General features: G+C 45.3%; 1 protein-coding gene across 1 annotated transcript in view; it reads left to right on the forward strand.

Moving 5' to 3' along the window:
- The window catches only part of LOC144768591 (mitogen-activated protein kinase 1-like), a 347,633-nt gene extending 339,602 nt beyond the window's left edge, over positions 1-8,031 (forward strand). The window contains exon 9 of the mRNA XM_078652385.1: positions 4,198-8,031. The gene's annotated coding sequence lies outside the window, so the exon portion shown is untranslated. The remainder of the gene's footprint in view (positions 1-4,197) is intronic.
- The last annotated feature ends 6,283 nt before the right edge of the window (positions 8,032-14,314 follow it).

Below are 14,314 nucleotides of genomic sequence, written 5' to 3' on the forward strand. Positions count from 1 at the left end.
TATTAACACCGACTGTCTGGGTTCCTAGCCTGACATCTGGGAATAATTCAAGCATGTGAATCTGTAAAAGATACCATCAAAATCTTTATTTCGGTAATTGTGTCACCATAAAAGATATACATAGATCATTTAAAAAGTATTTAAAACATACAATATTAAAACATCACAGTCCATCCGGGTGCATAATAATTTGCCATGAACAAATTTATTGTATTGTATTGTGTATTGTGGTATACTTCTAGAGCGCAGCCTGTCACCACCAAGGGCATCCTGGCGCTTTGAACCCTGATCTAACAACGACTTCAGCAACTAGCCTATCCTCGGGAAGAGGAAGGTTTTCAACGCCTTTCTAAAGGCTGGAAGAGACTCAAGGCTCCTAAGGGATAGTGGCAAAGAGTTCCAGAGATTGGCCGCCGCTACTCTAAATGATCGGCCACCCATCCTCACTCTCTGGAAGCGCGGAACTACTAACAGCTTAGATGACGAAGAGCGTAAGGCTCGAGATGGAAGATACCAAGAAAACATTTTCCGCAGCGGGATTGGTCCCAAGCCGTGAATAGCTCTGAACACTATGCATGCGGCTTTGTAGCGGACGCGAAGGTGAATCGGCAGCCAATGGAGTTCCTGTAGAGCTGCTGTAGACGAGCTGTAGTAGGGGCGGGAAAGAGCGAGTTTGGCAGCCAAATTCTGTACCCTTTGGAGCTTGCCCAGTAGTGTTACAGGGGCATCCAATAGTAGTGCGTTGCAGTAATCGAGTCGACTTAAGATAGTGCTCCGCACTACTTCGGATCTGGCTTGCTCAGGAAGGAGAGGTAGGACCTTACGCAGCATCCGGATAAGCATCATGCACGTGGACGTGGTCTTATTTACGTGCAGATCCAGCTGTAAATTAGGCCCAAAAGTGACCCCCAGATTACGCGCAGAGTGTGTGGCTGACACCGTCTCAGAGAAGGACGGGGGCCAGAAGTCGTCAGGGAGGTCCCTAGGGATACGGTCACTGGAACAATGCAGAACCTCAGTTTTAGTACCGTTGAACTGTAACGAGTTCAAGCGGAGCCAGTCCGCTGTGGCCTGCATGCATCGGTGGAACGTCTCCAGTGGGACCGCATCCTGTCCCTCCAGAGAAAAGACCAGCTGGGTGTCATCTGCATAATTAAATGCAGAGATCCCAAAAGATTTAATAAGCTGGACTAGAGGGCGGAGGTAAATATTAAAGAGTATAGGGCTGATGGCTGAGCCCTGCGGTACTCCTTGTCCTACTCTCCGCTCCTCTGAGCTGAAGGGAGGGAGCGACACACGTTGTTGACGATTATCCAAGTAGGAAATTAACCAGTCCCTAGCCTTGTCTTTAACTCCACACTCTTCCAGCCTCGCTATCAAGGTTGGGTGGCTGACCGTGTCGAACGCGGCCGACATGTCGAGCAGCACCAAAAAGGCTGCCCGACCACTGTCGACTCGCGTCCGCAGATTGTCCAACACAGTCACTAACGCGGATTCCGTCCCATGAGCTGGGCGGAAGCCAAATTGCGTCTCATCCAGCCAGGTGTTTCCTTCCAGGAAGCCGGATAGAGTGCGGGTAACCAACTTTTCCATGATTTTAACTGGAAAAGGAAGCAGAGAGATTGGCCGGTAATTGGAGAGACAGGCAGGGTCCAGCGTAGGTTTTTTTAGAAGCGGAGATACCACTGCCTTCTTCCAACAACCCGGTACAGTCCCTGTTTCAAATGACTGGCAACAGATGGAATGTAGAGGCTGGAAAAGTTCCTCCTGAAACAGCCTCCAAAGTTTTGGCGGAAGAGGGTCAAGAGGCGAACCAGATGAGATCGTAAGGGCTAGGCTACTAAACTCCTCCAAGGAAGGCAGAGGAAAGCTACTCAGTTGGGGTCGACTGGCCTCAGTCGCCGGAGCTCCCAAGCTGAGAGCCTGGTTCAAGGAGGGCAGGGGAAGACTACTCAGCCGGGGTCGACTGGCCTCAAGCGCCGGAGCTCCCAGACTGAGGGCCCGGACCAAGGAAGACAGGGGAGAGCTACTCAGCTGGGGTCGACTGGCCTCAAGCGCCGGAGCTCCCAGACTGAGGGCCCGGACCAAGGAAGACGGGGGAGAGCTACTCAGCTGGGGTCGACTGGCCTCAGTCGCCGGAGCTCCCAAGCTGAGAGCCTGGTCCAAGGAGGGCAGGGGAAGACTACTCAGCCGGGGTCGACTGGCCTCAGACGCCGGAGCTCCCAGACTGAGGTCCCGGACCAAGGGAGACAGGGGAGAGCTACTCAGCTGGGGTCGACTGGCCTCTCTTGCCGGAGCTCCCAGACTGAGAATCTGGTCCGCAGGAGGCAGGGGAGAACTACTCAGCTGGGGTCGACTGGCCTTAGTCGCCGGAGCTCCCAGACTAAGGGCTCGGACCAAGGGGGGCGGGGGAGAGCTACTCAGCTGGGGTCGACTGGCCTCACTTGCCGGAGCTCCCAGACTGAGGGCCTGGTCCGAGAAAGACGAGGAGAAGCTGCTCAGCTGGGGTCGACTGGCCTCCATCGCCGGAGCACCCAAACTGAGGGCCTGATCCACGTGGAAGATGGAAGAGCTACTCAACTGGGGTCGACTGGCCTCAGTAGCCGGAGCTCCCAAGTTGTGAGCCTGCTCCTCTGGTCGGGGTCGACTGGCAGGTGAGGCCGGAGCTTCTGAATAGGGGTGAAAAACCCCCTGCAGGGGTCGACTGGCCATCGCCTCCGGAGCTCCCGAACCAGTAGGAGAATTGACTTTACAGTCAGTTAATAATCAGTGTCCAATTTTAAGATGTTTGCTTCTCAAGTACCACATTGCTCCCAGGTATTTGGCAACGGCAAAGACAATGTAATCAGTCAAATCTGATTTAAGGACTCTGAGCGCGGTCAAACACTCCACGAAACCCAGGCTTCTGCATACGGGAACAATCCATTTCTTACGGGAGGCATAATAAGCTGGGCAGAAAAAGACTATGTGGAGATCTGTTTCGTCGTCCACCCCACAGGCCGGGCATTTACTAGATGTTGATTTACTCCACTTACTAGTTAAAGCTCTGGTAGGAAGAGTCCCATGCCTCCATTGTAAATTATAATTTCCTTAGAAGTGGAGGATATATTTTGTCCAAGACTGGCTCAAATCTATAGCTGTCCTTGATAAGTAAGAATAACTCCGTATGTGTGCCCAGAGTTTCCTGTTGACAGAGTATTGCTAGTTTATTGTCATGGTATGCCTTTGAGAGACTCTTTTTTTAAATTAGTGGACATACAGATAGGGGATCAGACCAGAGTGACCGAAGGCCCAATCCATCCAACTCAGTTCTAATATGTGTAAGCCACTTAATTTTCCCAACATTTGGCATAGCTAGAACTTCTTGTAGACCCTGTCTATAACTGCTCAGTTCTGGAACTGCCCACAACCTGCGCCAGTAAAGAAGAGGACGCAGTGCCAGTTCATCGCTTAGGGGTCGCAGCCCTAGATCTAACCTTAGTGGCACAAGAGGTGTACTAATCGGGAGTTGTACCACCTGCCTTATGAACTTATTCTCCTCTTTTAATAGTTCTGAGGAAGATACATGCCCCCAGAGCTCAGAACCATACATAGCGGCCCCCCTTGCCTGTGCCTTATAAATCTGGAGTGGTGGGCCAGCAGGTTTAATAGATGACCAATCCTGGAGAACTGTAGTAACCAGTACATACCCTTTTTCTTGCCTAGAATGGGCATTTTCTACAGATTTCATTTTATTCTTTTTTGAAGAAGTTTGTGTATGTGACCCCTACATTTGAAAGTAAAATGCTGCTGATGTGTTGGCAGGCTGGTATCATTTAGACATTCCCTGCTGCTGGCATGTTATTACACTAATGTTTTATTTGAAATACTTTAAATTAATGGGCCGCCTAGGTGGGATATTTTGGCAGGCTTCTCAAGGTCTGGAAGATTTAAATCCTTGAAGGTAACTTTACATTTGTTATTTCATTTTAGGCCTCAGGCTAACTTTGTTCTGAAGCGAAGTGTATTTCTTTTTACATTTATTTCCTATTCATTTCATCGTACGTCACTTTTGATGTGTTACTCTACAATTAAAACTGGCGAAACATGTTGATGTGTAATACCTTAACTCAAAACTGGGAAAGAAGAGGGTCTGGGTGCAGGGTTTTGGAAAGTTATGATTATTGATGTACCGGGCTTTCTCTGCTTGATTTACAGATGGACCAAATGCAGTGCAGTGAGCCGGGGGCAAGAGCCTCTCCTTTCCACAGCCCCCCCGTTGGCAGCTGGGACCTTCAAATAAGACCGAAAAAACAAATGTCGGTGGAGGGAGACCTTGACACTCCTACCGCAGAATGCAGCGTCAACCAGGGCTCCTTTTGCTTGCTGAACTGTAAGCCAAGCCGGCTCAACTTCTGGACATGCTCTGCCTTCTCCCGCCTGCCCTCCATTGCACCTTCCCTTGCCCTCCATTGCACCTTCCCTTGCCCTCCATTGCACCTTCCCTTGCCCTCCATTGCACCTTCCCTTGCCCTCCATTGAACCTTCCCTTGCCCTCCATTGAACCTTCCCTTGCCCTCCATTGCACCTTCCCTTTCCCTCCATTGCACCTTCCCTTTTCCTCCATTGCACCTTCCCCTGCCCTCCATTGCACCTTCCCTTTCCCTCCATTGCACCTTCCCTTTCCCTTGCTCATTATCCCCTCTCCACGGACTGAGCGGGCAGTCCTGCCATGGCGGTGGCAGCAGCAGTGTTACTAGTTCAGGGATTTTTGGAACGACCAACCTGCTGGAGGCCATATCAGTTTGTTTTCTATTTTTTTGGTATTGTTTGATACATTTTTTTTAACACTTGCAGCTTTGTGGTGTGGCTCAACTCTTGCATCCCTACCCTTTTTACCTGTCCTGTTGGCGCTCCCTTATTTCTACATCCCTATGTCTGTTTGTTGGACATTTCAGGGTGGATCTGTATTTTCTGTTTTTGGTTTTGTGACCACTCAGAATGTATTGATGTTTGAGTAGTGATATTGAGGGAGGGTGGTTTTTATCTCCTGCTACAGGAGATCCTAGTGAAGTGATCTCGTTTTTAGATTTTGTGGTGGGATGAGCCCACTTACCCCAGCTCCCCTGCAGTGCTTTATTGAAGATATCCCTCTTGAATGTTTTTGGCTAGTGGTGTTTTGGGGGTGTGGGGGATTCTATATGCCCCTGTTTTGGTGTTTTGGAGACATCTCTCTTTAAATATCTCTGGTTCTGTCTTTCGTGCCCTGTAGCAAGTGAAAATTGTATACAATAACTCTTGCTCTGGCAGTAAAGGGGAGGGTAAATATTAAAATGAGAAGTGACTGGGCCTAGGGTTTCTCTTAAGAGAGTTTTGTGGTTGAGGGCTACTTAAAGTATCTTTACTTACTATTAGGTTTGTATTAGGAAAAATTAGTTACCTATGCTTTCACCACAGAAGGGGTTTGGTCACCTTCTCTCAAGCATTTTTTTATTGCTTCTGCACTGTGATATGGCAGGAAAAATGCTGGTATGCTATTTCTGTTAATGAGATCAGGGAGGAGTAGCTATTTTTGTACTTGCATAGTGATTACTGCAAGTTCTCATGCTCCGAACCTTTACAGGTGAAACATTTCAACATTTCCCTTCGTCCCATCCACCTCCTGCCATTATGTTTTGCTTTACCCCCTTATACTTTGAACAGAGTTGCTGGCAATTTTACTTTTGCCCCTCAGCAGTCCACCTGAAGTGACTCTTCCAGATTGTCTTAAGGGTGTCCACTGGCAGCGTTAAGTGGTCTCCTCAGAAAATATGGGGTGGTACCTCCTGATGTTCAGGGGACGAGATGGACAGAAAGTGGAGAAATGTTCAGAAGTGGCTAGTGCTCCTTGTTTCCTGAAATCTCCTGCTTGTGCTTCTTTGTATACCCTTGAGTTTATGTGCATGTGCTGGTGTGCACAGCCTGTCCAGTGTATGCTGTTTATTCTCTGATCAGAAGATATGATGGCGAGAGACCTTGTGTTCTACTGATATTCACACTTCTTTCTGCACTGTGTACTCTACTCATGAAGCTTAGAGCTTTATCCGGTGAGAAAGCCTTTGGTGGGCCAGGTCAGTGCCACCAGACTTCCTTTTACTGTAACATTCCAATCTTCGACGGACACAGCATAGGTGTTTTTTTTTAGGGCTAACACATGGTCATGTAAATAACATTTTCATTAAACCCAGTGAGAATTTAGGTGCAGTCGGTAACAACGTCTCTGTGGTTCTTAACTAGAGTGCCACTATAAATAGTTAGGGTGGGGGGTTGTCATTGTTTTCTTGAGCACATGATCTTTCTCGTGTCCTACTATTTCACGCTGTGAGGAATGGAGTTAACCGCTCTGAGAACCTGTAGAGTATCTACTGCCGGTATACACCCTTTGCTGTGTCTGTGGTTGGCCTTCATGTGATGTAAGACAACCTTTTGAATCCTACAGTTGAGTGCAAGTTGTTTTAGCCCATTGAGCTTGGAAAATTAGTTCTGTATACTGTTGGTAGTTGTAAAAGGACTCTGACACAAGTAGGGGTAGAATGGCAAATGGATTAATGATAACTGAGGTGGAAGTAGGAGTTCCCTTTTCTCCTCACTGATGTAAGCAGAGATGCCAAGGACACTGTGCCAAACAAGTCATCAAAAAGCACTTCATTTATTTTCTCACCGTATATTGTTGAATGGTGTACTGTATGTTGGCTTCGGCACTAAGTGGATTGCTTTCTTGTGGTTTCTAGTATATTTTGTGTTAAACGCATTTCCCTCGTGTGCATTGAATGTTCCTCAATTAATGCTACTATTTCCCTTGTCTGGAATGCATGTTTCGAAAGTGTTTTGACACGCTAGACCTTTTTTCTCCTGTATGTTGCAAAGAACATTCGCTGCATGCTGTGGGTTAAATGTAGCCTAATTCTTAGAACCAAAAGCAACTTTTGACACCTAGTTGTGTTATGTGCCAATACTCTGTTACTAGGAGGGTAACATCAATTTCTCAGAGTGCTCTCATCTGTAGCTAGACAGTGGCTGCATTTAGCATTAAACATGTCCTGCCAAATAGCACGGGAAAGGAGCTACAATAAGCACTAGGTATAGATTTAACATGCAGTGGAGCCTTGTTTCTGGTATGTGATCACATTTTTGCACAGCATACTCAGTCAGTCCTAGCTTTTATGGTTTGCTCTTGCCTACCTCGGACAGGCATTCCTGTACTTCATCCACATCTCTGAACAAATGGGTCTTGCTCCACAGGCCTCAAAGAAAGGATTTCTTTCTCCAGCCAGTCCGGGAACTATGACCTAATTTTTGCTGCTCCTGCTGGGACTTGCCTCTCCACCACTCCCAGGAGTGTGCAAATTCAGACAGCTCTCTATGAAACGTTTCTTACATATCACGTCCATCCAAAAGCTCCTGAATTCTGCAACTCTCTGAATTCCGTCATTGCTACCTAATGTGATGTTGAAAGTGAGGAGAAAGGAGGTCACTCGTCCAAAACACTGGATTGCATGCAAGGACCGCCATATTTTGAACCCAGCAAAGCGGGGACTTTTTACCTATTGCTCTGTTGGTAAATACTAGGGCTGGGAAATTAGTCTTTTCTCTTGCATAGCACTGATCCGAGGCGCAGTCTGCTGGGTTGGCCTTTGTCATAGTACTATTTTACACCAGTAGTTATTGTTAACACTCCTCCAAAATAAGCATTGTCTGGTGGGTGATCAGAATTGGTGATGTGCACTCCACAAAGAATGGAGAAAGCAGACTTTTCAGGTTCCTTCTGGACAGAGGGTAAGTGGATTCTTATCACTGTAAGAACAGTGCAGATCTTGCCACTAGACTGTAGGACCTGGTGCAGATGTTGGTCTCCTCTCCACCCCCTCTACGTTGGCAATGTGGAGTCCACCAGGACTCTGCCACTGCAACAGCAATTTCTTTATTTTTTCATCATCTATTTTTTTTACCATCTACAAGCACCCGATATATTTTCTGATATGTTCAACCATAAACTGCTTCTGTCATTCCTCTGTGTGTTGTGTGTGTGTGTGTGTGTGTGGGGGGGGGGGGGGGGGGTGCACATGTTTAGGGGAGTGGGATGGGTGCATTTGACACAGGGGTGTTTCTATGATATCTTTTCATTCTGCGTGGGAGGGGTTTGTGGCCCTGGAATGAAGCCTATATATTAAAGATATAGTATATATATATATATATAAATATATGTAGATGAATATATTATATTACCTGAATGTTAAAGGGAATGCCAAACGCCAGACCACCTGACCTAAAAAGGGAACTTTTTAAAAGACAGAAAAAATAAATCTGACAATAGTAGGAAATGTTGCGTTATAAAGAGTTTTGTATTTTGCTTTCCTGACTTGATGTAGGTAGAGGTGATTTCTTAATTTTCTTTTATTACTACTTGTGAGTGAGTGTGTTTAGTTTATCAAGGGCAGGCTGATGGTGGCAGAAGGAGAAGGGTATTTGTAATAACCTTGCCTTCAACTTCTCTGGAGATGTTGGGGGGCAAAATAGTAATGATGGAAAGTCTTTTTATGTTTGAGAGATAAAGAAACCAAAGTCTCATCAAGACCTATTCAGCATCCACTAGAATACCTCCATACGGTTTCCTACCATCAACCCTCCAGAAGCCGATCAGGTGAAGAAGCTGTTGGCCTGCTTGTCCCCTGGGCAAGATTCTGATTGTCTCAAACGGATCTGCGTGCTCCATTGCAACAGAACATTCCTTGAACATGATTTTCAAAGCCTCATTATTGATGGCTGCTGTACTGTCTGGCCTCAGCGGTGGCACCCTTCCTCCTTCTGTATAGTGCGTTTCCTGGGTTACAGCTCTTCACAAGGATTGCCTAAGGAGCCAAAAGCTCAAGTGGTGTGGGACAGCACTGTAAATGTCCCTTCTTTTATGCTATAGATTCAACCATTCATCTTTTGCATGTCACATTGAGTCAGTAGGTCTGGGGTGTATGGTTGCCCATTTGCTGCAGCCTTGATGTTCCCGGACTTGGCTGCTATTTTGGTACTTTTCAGACCTAATAGTGCCATTATTAACAGTCACACCCGTTTCTTGATTTATTTCTTGGCTCGCTGTTGGGTAGGTGTGGAAGGTAGCTGTAGCTATGGTTATTTTTGTGTGTGCGTCTCCTGACACTAGTGTGTAACTGTTTAAGGTCTGTACATGGGCATTATTGCTGCTGTTGCAGTTAGCTTCTTTCTTCTTCCCTGGTATTGAGGTGGTTGCTCTTTCAAAAATGGTGGCTTTCCCCATTGTAATACTTATTTTGTTATTTCATGGAAAACTCTGAGTGACGTGTTAGGAGTCATAAGTCCAGGTTGAATCTGAAGGTAGACTCGGTCTGCGTGGCATTGTCAGTACCAGTGAACGTTCAGCCTGTGGTTGATTCGGTCTCTTCTGGCCAACTGCTGTAGCCTGATCTGCCTTTCAGAGAGTCTCAGGGTTCTTCTGAACGGTGCCGAATTCTGATGTTAATAGAAAGTCTAAATTTGAGGTATCTAGAAAGAAAAAGTGTAGGATACAAATTTCTAAAAAGACAGGTGCTGTGGAACGAGGGGGGCAATTGAGCCATTTACAGCAGGCTTAAAGCTGCCATGTTACTATTCCATGTGCCCGGCTTAAACCTCTTGGGGGTAGATTGCCACTCTGCAAAAAAAAAAGGGGGGGCACCATTCACTCCCTTCTTGTTCTCCCACACTGCCAACATCCACCCTCAGCTTTTACACACTTTTTAATTTTATTTTTGTAGTGCACAGTCTCAAGAAAAGAAGCAAACTGCATGCTTAGTACTTCTGTGATCGGAAAACATGAAAAGCTTTCTACGTGTGCTTTACTTGACCTTCGGGTCAGACCTGCGATTGTTTCTAAACTCTGTACAAAAAAAACCTAAAAAATAAAGTATTCCTATTGAGAACCCAATTACTACCGTTGTGAACTTTCCTGAAGCCCCATTTGCCTTTTCACTGATTTCACACAAACCAAACTCGTCCTTCTTCCACAAAAAAATGCTCTTCAGATAGGTATTGGAAGCTGTGTGTTTGTTTGAGGAGTAAGGGGTTAACATAAGATTCCAGTCATTACGGTAAGAATTTTATTTTTGCATCCAGTTGTGAGAAAATATAAACCAAGTGAGAGAGAATAAATAAAATGAATTTGACTAATGGGAAGGAGGATACATCTCGGTAGCGGCACAGGTTATGCTGAAAGTGCAGCGGTGCCTGTGGCTAAACAAATGTACATGTGCCCTTTTCTAAAAATAATTATGCTCCTTGTTTGCTGAAGAGTTGTTGGGGAGATTTGGACAGCTTCCCTTGAAATGCTTTAAGTCTATTGCCTTCTATTGCCTTTCTAGCTCAAAAGTGCTTGCTTTGTGTTTGCTTACACTATTGAGTTCGTACCTTCTGTGGCGCTAACCCTGTTTACTGTATTCTTCCACCAGGCCTTTAAGTTTTGTTATTATATTGTCACATTTGCTGTGCATTCAGAGGGCAAATGTCCGGCTCTGTCTGGCCGTCTCCTGAGAGAGCCAGGCGTTTACTTTTCTTTCTCTGACTTCAAAGTGATAGGAATTATGTGACAATCATGCTGGCTCCTGGGGATGTGCTGGAGGAGGACTGTACGATGTTATTTTTTTCGATTACACAACAAAATTTCAATGTCTGTAAATGAACTGTGCAGCACAAATGAAGCACATTTTTGGGCAATTCTGAAGTGTGGTGGAAACAAATACTTTAAGATCAAGACAAATCAGTACACTATGATGAAATGTCTACTCATTCTAGTTGTAGCGCTGTATACTTTTATCAGTAAAAAGGTCTGTACATATGTAATGGTCATTTCAATTTAAGATTTGTTGTTGTAATGGTAGTGCACTACTTCACCATACATTACAGCACTCCACTCTGAACCACTCCATGCTTCTGCACTCTTCTCTACACCACTTCACTCAGTGCCACGTCATTCTGCACCTCTCTACTCTGTCAGTGCACACTACGCCACTCTGCTTTGCGCCACTGCACTATAAACACTACAATCTAGGCCAGTCTACTCTGTCACTCATCTCTACAGCACTGCACTCTATGCGACTGCACTTTATGCTGTCATACGGTTTCTACGAATTCAGTAAGACTGTACGTACGTTTTGGCAACATATCCGTCACAACTATGGGTACCGAGTCCTCTCATGACATCAGAATATAATGGCCTTGTTCCTGGCTAGCTTACAGTGTGTCATCTGGACCTCTAAACCTTAGCAAGTACTAGATGGTGTCTGCAACCTGAAACATGACGGGCCAGATTTCCCCAGGGAAATAGTAAAAACTGATCTACCCTTTCATTGTTAACTCAGGCACGCCCAAAGGGAGACACAAGGAATACACTAATTGACATTTCAAACATTTATTGAATCAGTTGGATTCTACTGTGAAATGTGTGCTGCAATTATGAGTAGAAAAAGCAGGTTATAGTAACCCGCATTACGAGAATGGTGAAAAAGAAACAATTCAACCGTTGTGCATTTACATTGATTATATGAATACATATAATTGTACTCCTATCTATCACTGCCTAGCCTAGAGAGCATAGGTCGGATGCTATTCTGTCAGATACCTTAAGAGTGATCAAACCCCTCCCTTTTACTGGTGTGTATGGATCATGTGGTAACCAGTCTTGGCCGTCGTCCCTCACATGATAGTGATAGAATTCAGCTGGGCTTGAATTCAGGCATGGGGCAACTGCAACATGCCTATCCACATTCTCCTCTGTCTAAGCAAATATTTGGTGCAGTTTATATAATAAAACTGAACCCATTGGTACTGTGCCTGATTTCTGGCTGTCATGTTGATTCTACCCACTGAGAGCTGTCCCTGAACAGACCACAAACTAGGCCAGTGTGTGCAGTGTTCTGGGTCCTTGAACAGAATGTTCTATGGTATGATAATGTGTCTACAAGGAAATGTAACTGTAAGCAATCCTTTTCTAATTACACTATCTCATATTGGTGCACAAGCAAATGTGTGCTAAGTCACCTTTTAAAAAGATGTCAACTTTAAATGTGAACATGTAAAATGGAAGTACTTGTGCACAGTCTATTGCCCTTACAACAGCGCCAATGCAATCTACTCTACCATTCCACACCAGCACAGACTATGCCAATCCAGTCTGCAACACTGCTCTACGCCACTGTACTACACTCTTTGTCACTGCACTTGAACCTGCACCACACTACTCTACTGTACAACACTGTGCTCTACGCCACTTCCCTCTACTCTTAACAATCTACTCTAGGTCACTGAACTCTATACTGCACCACTTGACTGCGCAACTGCAATCTACTCTTCACTACTGCACTCTACAGCACTATACTCTACAACACTACGCCTCTGCACTCTACGCCACTCTAATCTACACTTTTGCACTCTATCCCACTCTACTCTGCACCACTCAACTGTGCCACTCTACGCTGCACTCTACAACACTACACTGCATTCAATGCAATTCTACTGTGCAACACTGCACTCTATGCCAATGAACTCTATGCCTCTGCTCTCTACTCTGTACCATTCAACTGCCACTCTGCTGTACTTTACACCAATGCATTCTTCGTCAGTTAACTCTACAAAACTCTACATCGCTCCACACTACTGCAGCCTACCCTCTAATCCACTCTAATCTGTTCTGCACCAATGTACTCTATGCCACTCTACGTCACTCTGAGCCTCTCTACCCTCCACCACTTTGTCAACCCACTCTGCACCACTTTACTCTAAACCACTGCATTTTACTCCAATGTAATCCACACCACTTTACTCAAAGCCAGAGCACTCTACACCAATCTACTCTGCACCACTGTACTCTATGCCACTTCCCTCTAGGCTACTCTACACCACTATACGATACTCTACTCACACAATGTACTCCTTTAAACTCTACTTCACTACACTCTATGCCACTCTACAACGCTCTATGCAACTCCCTGTACGCCACTCCATGCCACTTTACTTCACTCTTCTACAAAACACTGCTCTACTCTACACCTTTCCACTCTTCAACACTATGCTGCTCCACGCCACTCCACTACAACAATCTTCTCTGGTCTACACCACTTTAAAACACTATGCCACTCCACTTTACTGTTACTCTTCTCCACTCTATGCCCTTCCATTTTACATCACTCCACAACACCCTGCTCCAATCCACTCAGTGACACTCTATGCATATAACTCCACTCTACGACTCCACTTCACTCTCTTTATCCCACTAACTTTTAGCCATGCTGAACAGCAGCCATGGTGTACAACATGGCTAAAACACATTGGTAGAGCGAATCGATCTTGCCCAGGCGAAACATATTGGCTTTGCCAATCCTGGTCTTGTGGCTTCATAAATGTTTGGAAGGAGTAAGTGGTATGTAAATGTAATTTTTTTTTTTTTTAAGTCTGAACATCTTTTTTCTGAGCTTGTTTTATGATAAACTCAGACCATTGATGTTTTCGGAAAGTCTGGTCTTTTTCCACCGGTGTCCAGGTGCATTATGAGTTTTAAGCGGGGGGGGGGGGCACAAATCTTGAAACCAAAACCTTTTCTTTGAGGAAAAATGTGCAACCTCAGAGTCAAACACTATTACAGAAACGGGCACAGCACTGCAAGGTGCAAACTGATTGTTACAGGAAAGTAATGATTTGTATCATGTGCTGCTCTAGATCACATGCTCTGCACTCACCTACTATCTAAGAATGTTGGCTTTGGATGTTGCAATTTTTGTTTTAAAAAAAAAAGCGCTTTGTTTTTGTAGGTAACTTGTGATCTTTCTCACAAATCCACAATGTACCTGGACAAAGACTCCACCTGGGATTATTTTTTCCATCAGGTTTGAACTTACTTCTCGAGCTCTGGCACCACCGAGCACCTATAAACATTTGTTAAATCCCACTGATTGAAAGCGCCCGCTTCAAACAATCTACTGCCACTGGCTACACTTCAGATTCGACCACGGTGTTCCTTTCGACACCAGGTACATTTAGAGAGAATCATCAAAGGGGGAGGGGTTTGAGGCGGGTTCTGGCATACACTCCTTTTGACTTTTGCCCTGAGTGAAATTTGATGATTCTGTGGTCCGACCATCTGAGTTTGCAAACTTTACTTGAAGACCTCGAGGAATCCACCTATTCAGCTTTCTAGAATAAAAAAAAAAAACATTGCGTTTCCAACAGTTTCGTTTTACAATGCATTAACAATGAGCCACCAACTCAACCACATCGCATTAGATCGACATCCTCTTCC

This window comes from Lissotriton helveticus, chromosome 7 (assembly GCF_964261635.1).
Source record: "Lissotriton helveticus chromosome 7, aLisHel1.1, whole genome shotgun sequence".
Classification (NCBI taxonomy): Eukaryota; Metazoa; Chordata; class Amphibia; order Caudata; family Salamandridae; genus Lissotriton; species Lissotriton helveticus.